Below are 12451 nucleotides of genomic sequence, written 5' to 3'. Positions count from 1 at the left end.
AGACAAGTTAGCAGAGATCACTCAAACTGAACAACAGAAAGAAAAAAGAATAAAAAACAATGAAGATGGGTTAAGAGACCTCTGGGATAACATCAAGCGCAACAACATGCGCATCATAGGAATACCAGAAGGCGAAGAGAAGAAGCAAGGGATTGAGAACATATTTGAGGTAATAATGTCCGAAAACTTCCCTAACCTGATGAAGGAAACCAACATACAAGCCCAGGAAGTGCAGAGAGTTCCAACCAGGATAAACCCAAACAGGCCCACACCAAGACACATTATAGTTAAAATGGCAAAGCTTAAAGACAAAGAGAGAATCTTGAAAGCAGCAAGAGAAAGGCAGAAGGTGACATACAAGGGAACTCCCATAAGACTATCAAATGACTTTTCTACAGAAACATTGAAGGCCAGGAGGGAGTGGCAGGAGATACTCAAAGTGATGGAACACAAAGGCCTACAACCTAGATTGCTTTATCCAGCAAGGCTATCATTTAAAGTTGATGGAGAGATAAAGAGCTTCCCAGAAAAGAACAAACTGAAAGAATTTATTACAACCAAGCCAGCATTGCAAGAAATACTAAAAGGACTTCTGTAAACAGAAGAAAGATAAAAACAATTTACTACAAATTTAAAAATGGCAATAACTATGTACCTATCAATAATCACTTTAAATGTAAATGGATTAAACGCTCCAATCAAGAGACATAGGGTGGCTGAGTGGATAAGGAAGCAAGACCCTTGTATATGCTGTATACAAGAGACTCATTTCAGATCAAAAGACACACACAGGCTGAAAGTGAAGGGTTGGAGTAACATATTTCATGCAAATGGAAGCAAAAAAAAAGCTGGAGTTGCAATACTTATATCTGACAAAATAGACTTTAAAATGAAGAACATATTAAAAGACAAAGATGGGCACTATATAATAATAAAGGGATCAATCCGACAAGAGGACATAACCCTAGTAAACATCTATGCACCTAACATAGGAGCACCTAAATATATAAAACAGGTACTGATGGACATAAAGACAGAGATCAACAGCAACACTATCATAGTAGGGGACTTCAACACACCTCTGACAACAAGGGACAGGTCCTCCAGACAGAAAATCAATATGGAAACAACAGCCTTAAATGATACTTTGGAGCAGTTGGACTTAATTGATATTTTCAGAGCATTTCACCCCAATGCTGCAGAATACACGTTCTTCTCAAGTGCTCATGGAACATTTTCTAAAATAGATCATATGTTAGGACACAAGACAAGCCTCGATAAATTTAAGAAAATTGAAATCATACCAATTGTCTTCTCTGACCACAGTGCTATGAAATTAGAAATGAACTACAGGGGAAAAAAACCAGGAAGATACACCAATTCATGGAGGCTGAATAACATGTTGCTAAATAATGAATGGGTCAAGCAGCAGATCAAAGAAGAAATCAAAAGATATCTTGAGACAAATGAGAATGAGAACACGACAACCCAAAATCTATGGGATGCTGCGAAAGCAGTCCTAAGAGGGAAGTTCATAGCACTGCAGGCCTACCTAAAGAAACAAGAAACATCACTAATTGACAGTTTATCTTCACACTTAAGGGATCTGGAAAAAGAACAGCAAAATAAACCCAAAGGGAGCACAAGGAAGGAGATAATAAGGATCAGAGCAGAAATAAATGAAATAGAAAACAGAAAAACAATACAAAAGATCAATGAATCCAAGAGCTGGTTCTTTGAGAAGATAAACAAAATTGACAAACCTTTAGCCAGACTCATTAAAAAAAGGAGAGAGAGGACCCAAATTAATAAAATCAGAAATGAAAGAGGAGAAGTGACAACAGACACCACAGAAATACAAAAAGTTTTAAGAAATTACTATGAGCAACTATATGCCAACAAATTTGACAATTTGGAAGAAATGGACAATTTCCTAGAGGCTCACAACCTTCCAAGGCTAACTCAAGAAGAAACAGAAAGCCTGAACAATCTGATTACCACCAGGGAAATTGAATCAGTAATCAATAATCTCCCAACAAACAAAAGCCCTGGACCAGATGGCTTTACAGGTGAATTTTTCAAAACATTCAAAAAAGAATTATCACCTATTCTCCTCAAGCTCTTCCAAAAAATCCAGAAAGAACGAAGACTCCCAAACACTTTTTACGAAGCCACTATCACCCTGATCCCAAAAGCAGACAAAGACACCACAAAAAAAGAAAACTACAGGCCGATATCTCTAATGAACATAGATGCAAAAATTCTCAACAAAATATTAGCGAACAGAATTCAGCAATACATCAAAAAGATCATACACCATGATCAAGTGGGATTCATCCCTGGTATGCAGGGGTGGTTCAACATCCGCAAATCAATTAATGTGATACACCACATTAACAAAATGAAAAATAAAAATCACATGATCATATCAATAGATGCAGAAAAAGCATTTGATAAAATACAGCAACCTTTTATGATAAAAACCCTTAAGAAAGTGGGAATAGAGGGATCATATCTTAACATAATAAAGGCCATATATGACAAACCCACAGCTAACATCATACTCAATGGGGAAAAGCTAAAACCATTCCCCCTAAGATCAGGAACAAGACAAGGTTGCCCACTTTCTCCACTTCTATTCAACATAGTGCTGGAAGTTCTAGCCACAGCAATCAGACAAGAGAAAGAAATAAAAGGCATCCAAATTGGTAAGGAGGAAGTAAAATTATCATTATATGCAGATGATATGATACTATATATAGAGAACCCTAAAGACTCCACCAAGAAACTATTAGAACTGATAGATGAATTCAGTAAAGTAGCAGGATATAAAATTAATATTCGGAAATCAGTTGCATTTGTATATACCAATGATAAAATAGCAGAAGGAGAAATTAAAAAAACAATTCCATTTACAATTGCTCCAAAGACTATAAAATATCTGGGAATAAATCTAACCAAAGATGTAAAAGATCTGTACTCAGAAAATTATACAACACTGAAGAAAGAAATGAAAGAAGACATAAATAGATGGAAACACATTCCATGTTCATGGATAGGAAGAATTAATATAGTTAAAATGTCCATACTGCCTAAGGCAATATACATATTCAACGCAATTCCTATCAAACTACCAACGACGTTTTTCACAGAAATAGAACATATAATCCTAAAATTTATATGGGACCATAAAAGACCTCGGATAGCCTCAGCAATCTTGAAAAATAAGAACAAAGTGGGAGGTATAACGATACCTGATTTCAAATTATACTACAAGGCTACAGTAATCAAAACAGCATGGTACTGGCATGAAAATAGACACATAGATCAATGGAACAGAATAGAGAGTCCAGACGTAAATCCATGCCTATATGCCCATCTAATCTATGACAATGGAAGCAAGAATGTACGATGGGGTAAAGACAGTCTGTTCAATAAGTGGTGTTGGGAAACCTGGACAGACACATGCAAGAAAATGAAGCTGGACCACCTCCTTACACCATATACAAAAACAAATTCAAAATGGCTTAAAGACTTAAATGTAAGATCTGAAACCATAAAATATCTAGAAGAAAATATAGGAAGAAACTTCATGGACATTACCCGGAGTAAGATTTTCACTGACATATCCCCTCGCGCGAGGGAAGTAAGAGAAAAAATAAACATGTGGGATTACATCAAACTAAAAAGTTTTTTCACAGCAAAGGAAACCATCAATAAAACAAAAAGGGATCCTACTGTATGGGAAAAGATATTTGCCAATGATATATCTGATAAGGGATTAATATCACAAATCTATAAAAAACTTACTCAACTCAACTCCAAAAAAACAAACAACCCAATTAAAAAATGGGCAGAGGACTTGAGGAGACATTTTTCTAAAAAGGACATACAGAAGGCAAGAAGACATATGAAGAAATGCTCAACCTCACTAACCATCAGAGAAATGCAAATAAAAACCACAATGAGATACCACCTCACTCCAGTCAAAATGGCTATCATCAATAAATCAACAAACAACAAATGCTGGCGTGGATGTGGAGAAAAGGGAACGCTAGTGCACTGTTGGTGGGATTGCAGATTAGTGCAGCCACTATGGAAAACAGTATGGAGGTATCTCAGGAATCTGAAAATGGAACTACCCTATGATCCAGTAATTCCACTCCTAGGCATCTACCCGGAGAAATCCAAAACTCCAATTCAAAAATCTGTATGCACTCCTATGTTTATTGCAGCACTTTACACAATAGCCAAGATATGGAAACAACCGAAATGCCCATCGGTAGATGACTGGATTAAGAAGCTGTGGTACATTTATACAATGGAGTATTACGCAGCCATAAAGAAGAAAGAAATCTTATCATTTGCAGCAACATGGATGGATCTAGAGAACATTATGTTAAGTGAAATAAGTCAGAAAGAGAAAGACAAATACCATATGATCTCGCTTATATATGGAATCTAAAGAAAAGACTATGTGAATAAACTAATCAGAAACAGTTTTGGGGACACAAAGGAAAAACCAAGAGTTGTTAGATGGGTGTGGGGGGGGGGGTTGGGGATAAGGGGAAAGGTGAAGGGATTTGGAAGCAGCTGGTAACCACAAGATGGCCTCAGGGTTTTTTTTTGAAAATTAATTTGGGGAAGGTATTCAATAATGTTGTAAAGATTTTGTTGGGTATCCGATGGACATGCGTCCTATTTGGGAGACCACCTCAGGGATACTGTGGATACCTGATCATGGCATTGTACACCAGAAGCTAAACATTAATGAATGCCAACTATAATTTTATATATATAATGTGATGGTTCAGTGTGAGGTCGGAGGGATAGTGGATGGGGGGAGGGGGGTTCACAGTGTGAGGGATATAAATGATGAACGTCTAAGTATTACCTTGTCTTGTACACCTGAAACTAATAAATAAATTAAAAAAAAAAATAAATAAAAAAAAATAAAAGTAAAAAAAAAAAAATTTGAATATGAATGAAATCATTCTGGCCTATTAGATTGGCAAAGATTTGAGAAGTCCCTTGCAGGCTGAGATTTGGGTAAACAAAAACTCTCATATGTACTGCTGTTGAGGATGTGAAATACAATTTTCTGAAGTATATTTGGAAAAGAATGTTATGTTGCTGCCGATGTGTCTTATGGAGTTAGGCCTATGATGGCTGTGTCTGTAACTGAACATGTACGGGCTTCATTTTCTTGTCATTATTCCCTCAATATAACAACTACTTTCTTAGCATTTGCATTGAATTAGTATTATAAGTAATCTAGAGATGGTTTGGAGTACAGGAGGATGTGTATAGGTTGTATGCAAATACTACACCATTTTATATAACCGACTTTAGCACCCACAGGTTTTGGTGTCCAAGGTGGGGTTCCTGTAAGCAATCTCCTGCGGATACTGAGGGATGACTATATAACCCAGTAAGATGAAAGTGGTAACAGTGGTATTTCTGGGTAACAGGAATACAGGTAATTTTAGGTTTTTACTTTCAACCCTCCATATTCTAACTTTTTCTATAATCAGCATTTTTGCTTTTGTAATTTAAAAAATTGTTTAGTTTTCCACTGCATACAGTTATTTACCTTCATGCTGCACACCCATCTAAGTAATGGTGTTATAAGACAGAGGGAAGTTTGATTGGTTTTGGGAACTTGTGCTATGTTCTCTTTTATCCAATGAGATCTGTAACCAGCCCTGTTGGTACTTCTATCTATAAAGCGTAGGTAATTCGATTGCTTAGAATGAAGTTAATCGTGTGGCTGACTTGATACTCAAATCTGCAAGGACTGTAGGCTCCACATTCTATGCCAGATTGTCCACCTAGGATCCCTTAAATTCTTCTTCCTACCCCCACCCCCCACCACCCCCTTGCCCTTTGCAGATGTCCTGGCCGACAATGAAGTGTCCATCACTCTAGAAGTCTCTCCTCATTTAGAGCTGGCACCTCCTCACTTTGTTTGGGTAGATGCATTGTTCAGGAGTAATTTGATTGCAGTGCAAACAACGAGCACCACAGTAAAAAGCAACAGACTCAAGTCACTAAGTATTTGAGCAAGCAGGGCGTTTTCCAATAGACTGCCTTCCCTATTTTAAGTTCGAGCTTGAAGAGCCACTCAGAAAGAGAATAAGTAGTTCTCTTGACATAGTGAATAAAGCCAAACCAAACAAATCCCTCCCTTAGTGAGGTCTGGAGACTGACACTTGTTCTTTGATGAGGGCAAATTGTGATGGATCCTTGGGATTGGCCCCACAAAAATAGCTGGTTTCCATCTCACCTGGCCCACCTTTTGGACTAAATGGCATTTAGTCCACTTTATCATTTAAAAACTTTTATTCCTTTTGCTCTTAAAAAAAAAAAAGAAAAGAAACCAAGAAAATAAAAATGCATCACCAAGAGAAAAATTATGTTAACATTGCTGGACTTTCTCCTGTGTGGCTGAATATAAAACATTTTAAGATGGATTTTGAATTTATCATGAAGCTCTTCTTTGAACATCAAATGTTTATCTGCCATATTTTAATGGTTCTTTTGTATTTATATGGGAGTTCTCTAACCTTTTAAACCAGTCCATACTATTGGGAATGTAAGTGGTTTCTAAATTTTCACTGTGCAAACCACACTACAGTGAACATTCCTAGAACTAATTTGTGTTAGGTCATGATGGTTAAATTTCCTGAAGTGGAATTACTGGGGCCAGGGTAAAGACATTTTAAAGATTTTTGAAATGTTTATCAAACTGCCATCCAGAGAAGTCCTAACAGCCTTATGTGTATTTTTTACAGTATTATTCTTTACATGTCAAATAAGCTCCATAAATTCTCAATGTTTATACTACTTAAATATCTTTGATTACTAGTGAAAGGCAGTGTCTTTTTACATATTGGTCCTTTAGTATTTTGGTGGGTGTTTACTATTTACATATGTACTTATATATACCACCCTATTTTTACTGGGTAATTTTCAAAATCCATTTGCAAGGGATTGTTGCATAGTAATATTAACAAAATTAGCTCTATACTGAATTGTGTAGCAAATATATTCAATATGTCATTATTCTTTTAAGTTGTCAAATAAATGTCTTCTTTCTTATGAGTTCTGTCTATTAAGGGCCAATGACTCTTTTGGAGAAAGTGCCAAATATTCAAGGAAGCAATGGGCCACTTGGGGGAGAGCCCCACAGTTGACATGTGGCCCCATAACTTTTGCTCTCAGGTCTGCAGTGCAGCTGCCTCTGAATGTATTGATCTGCGGAGGGAAGGAGGTCTCTAGACAGAGTCACCCCCTCTCTCCCACTCGCTGCCTGGATTAACACCTCCAAATTAGAAGGCATTAGTAGCCTTCTGCCAGGATTTTCTGTACTTATTTCCCAAGGTACTACACTTCTTTCTCATGAAGAAGAATCATTACTTAGCTTTTGTGAATTCATTAAATCTCCTCTTATCTGCACTGTGTTTTATGGGGAATTCCTCAAAGTTTGAGGCATATAATAGACGCCTCCCTGTTTCAGTTTGATTAAGGTTTTGTGCTCCTTAGTTTAACTTGAATCATTTCAGACATTTGTTAATACCTCTTCTTATGTCTTCATCTTTCCTAGAACATTGTTTTGGTTTTCATGTTACCCATTATATGTGTGTTTCTGCCATTGTTTTCTCCTTATTTATATGGCTAAGATATAGGAGACGTATTGATGTTTTGCTTTTTAACGAGATCTTACTCCAGCAGTTTCCCAGTTGACCCTTGGATTACCTGGATAGACAACTAAATCATGTGAAAGTAATACTTTTGTCTTCTTTTCCAATATTAATATGTTTTTGTTCTCATGTACAATTGCATCTGTTGAGATTTTCAGAACAATATTGAATAATGGCTACCATAGTGGAAATAATGAGCATCCAGATTTTAATAGGAATGTTTTTAATGTTTCAGTGATAAGTAAAATGCTTGTTTTACATTTTCTGCGTCAATTTGGGGATTCTACTGGCATTAGCGGGCAGGGACCATGACAGTTGCAGCACTGTAATGTATTTAATTATTACAAATGTAAATTTTGCCAAATATCTTTTTATCATCAATAGATGATTATAAATATTCAGACTTATAAAAGTAAAAAAAAAGATAATACTAGCAGATTTTCTTACATTGTGCTATCCCAGCATTTCTAGTTGTAATGTCCTGATTTTCTAGCTGCTTTTTGAATATTTTTCACACTGCGCCACATGCAAATTTTGCTGTACTTTTTTATTTACCCTCAACTCTTCACCGTACCACTAGCATGCCTAAGTCTGGATTGAGGCCATCACGATATTTAAACAAACCTCTCACACTGGGTTTCAGAGAAACCCAATGACAAGGCAAATATTGAATTAAAAACTTCACAACACATCTCAACAGACACAGTAAAAACATTTGACATAATACTTCTTCATGATAAAAATAGTAAGTAAACTAGGAATAGAAAGTAATGTCTTCCCTGATAAAGAGACTATACCAAAAACCCACAGCTAGAATCATATTTAATGGGGAAAGACTGAATGCTTTCCCCTAAGAGCAGGAAAGGACAAGAATGTCCACTTTCACCATTTCTACTTAACATTATACTGAATATGCTAGCCAGGGCAATTAAGCAAGAAAATGAAATAAAAGGCAGCCAGATTGGAAAGGAGAAAGTAAATTTTTCTCTATTTGCAGATGGAATGGTCTTGTATATAGGAAACACTAAGCAACTCACTAAAAAACTATTCGAATTAATAAACAAGTTTAGCAAGTTTGCAGGATACAAAATCAATATATAAAAGTCAACCATTTTTATACAGTAGAAATGAACAAACTGAAAATGAATTAAGAGAAAAATTCAATTTATAATAGCATCAAAAAGAATAAAATACTTAGAAATAAATTTAACAAAATAAGTGCAAAAATTGTTCTGAAAACTACAAAACATTGTTGAAAAAAATTAAAGACCTAAATAAGTAGATATCCCATGTTTATAATTCAGAGACTTAATATTGTTAAGATGGCAGCATTCCCCAAGTTGACCTACAGATTCAATGTAAACACTACCAAAATCCCAGCTGGCTTTTCCTAAATTGACGAGCTTTTCCTAAAATTTATTTGGAAATTCAAGACCTAGAATAGCCAAACCACATTAAAAGAAAAAAAAAAAGCTGTAGTACTCACATTTCCCAAGTTCAAAACTTACTAAAAAAAAAAAGAAAGCTATAATAATCAAAACAGTGTGGTACTTCACTAATCATTAGAGAAAAGCGAATGAAAACCACATTAACCACAATGAGATACCACCTTACTCCAGTCAGAATGGCTATCATCAATAAATCAACAAACAACAAGTGCTGGTGAGGTTGTGGAGAAAATGGAACCCTGGTACACTGTTGGTGGGATTGCAAATTGGTGCAGCCACTATGGAAATCAGTATGGAGGTATCTGAAAAAACTGGAAATGGAACTACCTTATGCCCTAGCAATTCCACTCTTAGGTATCTATCCAGAGAAATCCGAGATGCTAATTTAAAAAAAAATACATGCACTCCTATGTTTATTGCAGTGCTACTTACAATAGCCAATACTTGGAAACAACCAAAATGCCCATCAGTAGACAACTAGATTAAGAAACTGAGGTACATTTATACGATGGAGTATTACTCAGCTATAAGGAAGAATGAAATCGTACCATTTGCAATGATATGGATGGATCTAGAGAACATTATGCTAAGTGAAATGAGTCAGACTGAGAAAGACAAATACCATATGGTATCACTTATACGTGGAATCTAAAGATCTGAATAAATGAGCAAGGTAAACAGAAATAGTCTCAGATATATAGAGGAAAAACTGATGGTTGCTAGAAGGGAGGGTGGGGAAGAAGGGGAAGGGATTAGACAGCATAAATTGGTAACTACAATATTGCCACAGGGATATGAAAGACAGTTTGGGGAATATAATCAATAATGTCGTAAAGATTTTGTAGGGTGTCAGATGGGCACTTGTCTTATTAGGGAGACCACTTCATGGTGTAGATGCCTGATCACTGCACTGTACACCTGAAGCTAAACCTAAAAAATACTGAATGTCAACTATAATTTAATATGTATAGTCACGGGATATGGAGTATAGCATAGGGAATAGAGTCAGTGAAATTGTAATAGATATATACAATGTCAGAGGGGCAATAGATTGGGGGACGGGGGTTATCAGTCTGTGAGGGGTGAAATGTATAACTATTGCATTGTTTTGTACACCTGAACCTAATAAAAACTAAAAACAAAAACAAAAGAGAAAAGACGAAATACCTACAAAAAAAAAAAAAAAAAAAGAAGAAGAAGAAGGACAGTGTGGTACTGATGTAAGCACATAGATTAAGGAGAGTCCAGAAACTAACGCTCACATTTATGCTCAGTTGATTTTTTTACAAGTGTGCCAAGGCAATTCATTGGAGAACGTGGAGTTTCTTCAACATGTGTTACTGGGACAACTAGACATCCACTTGCAAAAGTATAAAGTTGTATCCTTACGTCACATCACATATGAAATCAATTCAAAATGAATTGAAGACCTATATGTAAGAGATGACACTATAAAACTCTTAGAAGAAACATAGCTAAGTCTTTGTGACCTCAGATTGGGCAGGGTTTTTTCTTTCTTTTCTTTTTTTTATTGGGGAAGGGGAACAGGACTTTATTGGGGAACAGTGTGTACTTCCAGGACTTTTTCCAAGTCAAGTTGTTGTCCTTTCAATCTTAGTTGTGGAGGGTGCAGCTCAGCTCCAGGTCCAGTTGCCGTTGTTAGTTGCAGGGGGCACAGCCCACCATCCCCTGCGGGAGTCGAACCAGCAACCTTGTGGTTGAGAGGACGTGCTCCAACCAACTGAGCCATCCGGGAGCTCAGTGGCATCTCAACTCAAGGTGCCAATCTTAGTTGCAGGGGGCAGAGCCCACCATCCCTTGCAGGATTCAAGGAGTCAAACCGGCAACCTTGTGGTTGAGAGCCCACTGGCCCATGTGGAAATCGAACCGGCAGGCTTTGGAGTTAGGAGCATGGAGCTCCAACAGCCTGAGCCACCGGGCTGGCTGTGGGCAGTACTTTTTGTTTTTTGTTTTTAGATAAGAAATCAAAAGAACAGCAACAACAACAACAAAGATAAATTGGACTTTATCAAAATGTAAAACTTTTGTGTTTCAAAGGGCATCACCAAGAAAGTGAAAAGATACCCCAGAGAATAGGAGAAAACTTTGGAAGTCATATATGTGATAAGTGACTTGTATCTAGGATATACAGGCATACCTCATATTATTGCTCTTTGCCTTATTGCACTGTACCGATGTTGCACTTTTTGCAAATTGAACGCAAGACCCTTCACCAGCAAAAAGATTATGACTCACTTTATTGTGATGTCCACTTTATTGTGGTGGTCTGGGACTGAACCCACCATATCGCTGAGATATAACTATATGAAGAACTCCTACAACTCAATAATAAGACAATTCAATTAAAAATAAGAAAGGATCTGAATAGTTTTCCAAAAATGATATACAAGTGGCCAATTAGCCCATTAAAAGATGTTCAGCATCATTAGACATCAGGGAAATGCAAATCAAAACCGCAATGAGATACTCACTAGCCTGAGTAGAATTGAAGAGACAATAACAAGTGTTGCTGAGAATATGGAGAAATTAAAAACCCTTTTATGTTGCTGGTGGAAATGTAAAATGGTGCAGCTGCTTTGGGAAAGACTAGCAGTTTTCAAACAGTTAAATATAGTTTCCATATGACCCAGCAATTTCAATCCTAGCTATATACCCAAGAGACATCACATCACATCTGCTGGTATTTTATTGGCCAAAGCAAATCACATAGCCAAACTCAAGTAAAAGGGGGTAGAGAACTGCATCTTACCTGAAACAAAACACAGAAATATTTAGTGGACCATGCTAATATCTACTATAATTTGTTCTTCTTTCTACCACAGTCTTTCATAAACAGAACACACGCTCTCCAAAGGAAACAATATTCACTGCATCCAGCTCACAGCCTGGCATCTCTAGGTGACAGCCACTATTTGTCTAACAGGACTGATGTGATTTCTTTTGGTCCAGAGCTCTATGAAATAAAAAGACTGTCTCCAAACACTCAACATAAAACAGTGAAACAGGGAGAATGGGAGAAAAAAAGTGATCACCACTCTGTGGCCATCCTGCTAGCCATTGGGCAGGTATTGCAGAGGCCTCTCTCCAGAGTTGTCGACTGTTTCTTCATCTGTCTGCTAGCTTGGAGACCTTAGAGCCCTTGGATCTACCCTCTTCAGAAAGGTTCTCCCTTTTCCATTTTCCATCTTGGCCATTCCTAAACTGGGCTTCATCAGAATGTTCCTGGAACATACCTGGAATAAGGAATCAGGGCATACACCTTTCTTGGGGACAACTTCT

This window comes from Rhinolophus hipposideros, assembly GCF_964194185.1.
Source record: "Rhinolophus hipposideros genome assembly, chromosome: 20".
Lineage (NCBI taxonomy): Eukaryota > Metazoa > Chordata > Mammalia > Chiroptera > Rhinolophidae > Rhinolophus > Rhinolophus hipposideros.
Note: the sequence above shows the minus strand (reverse complement) of the source record.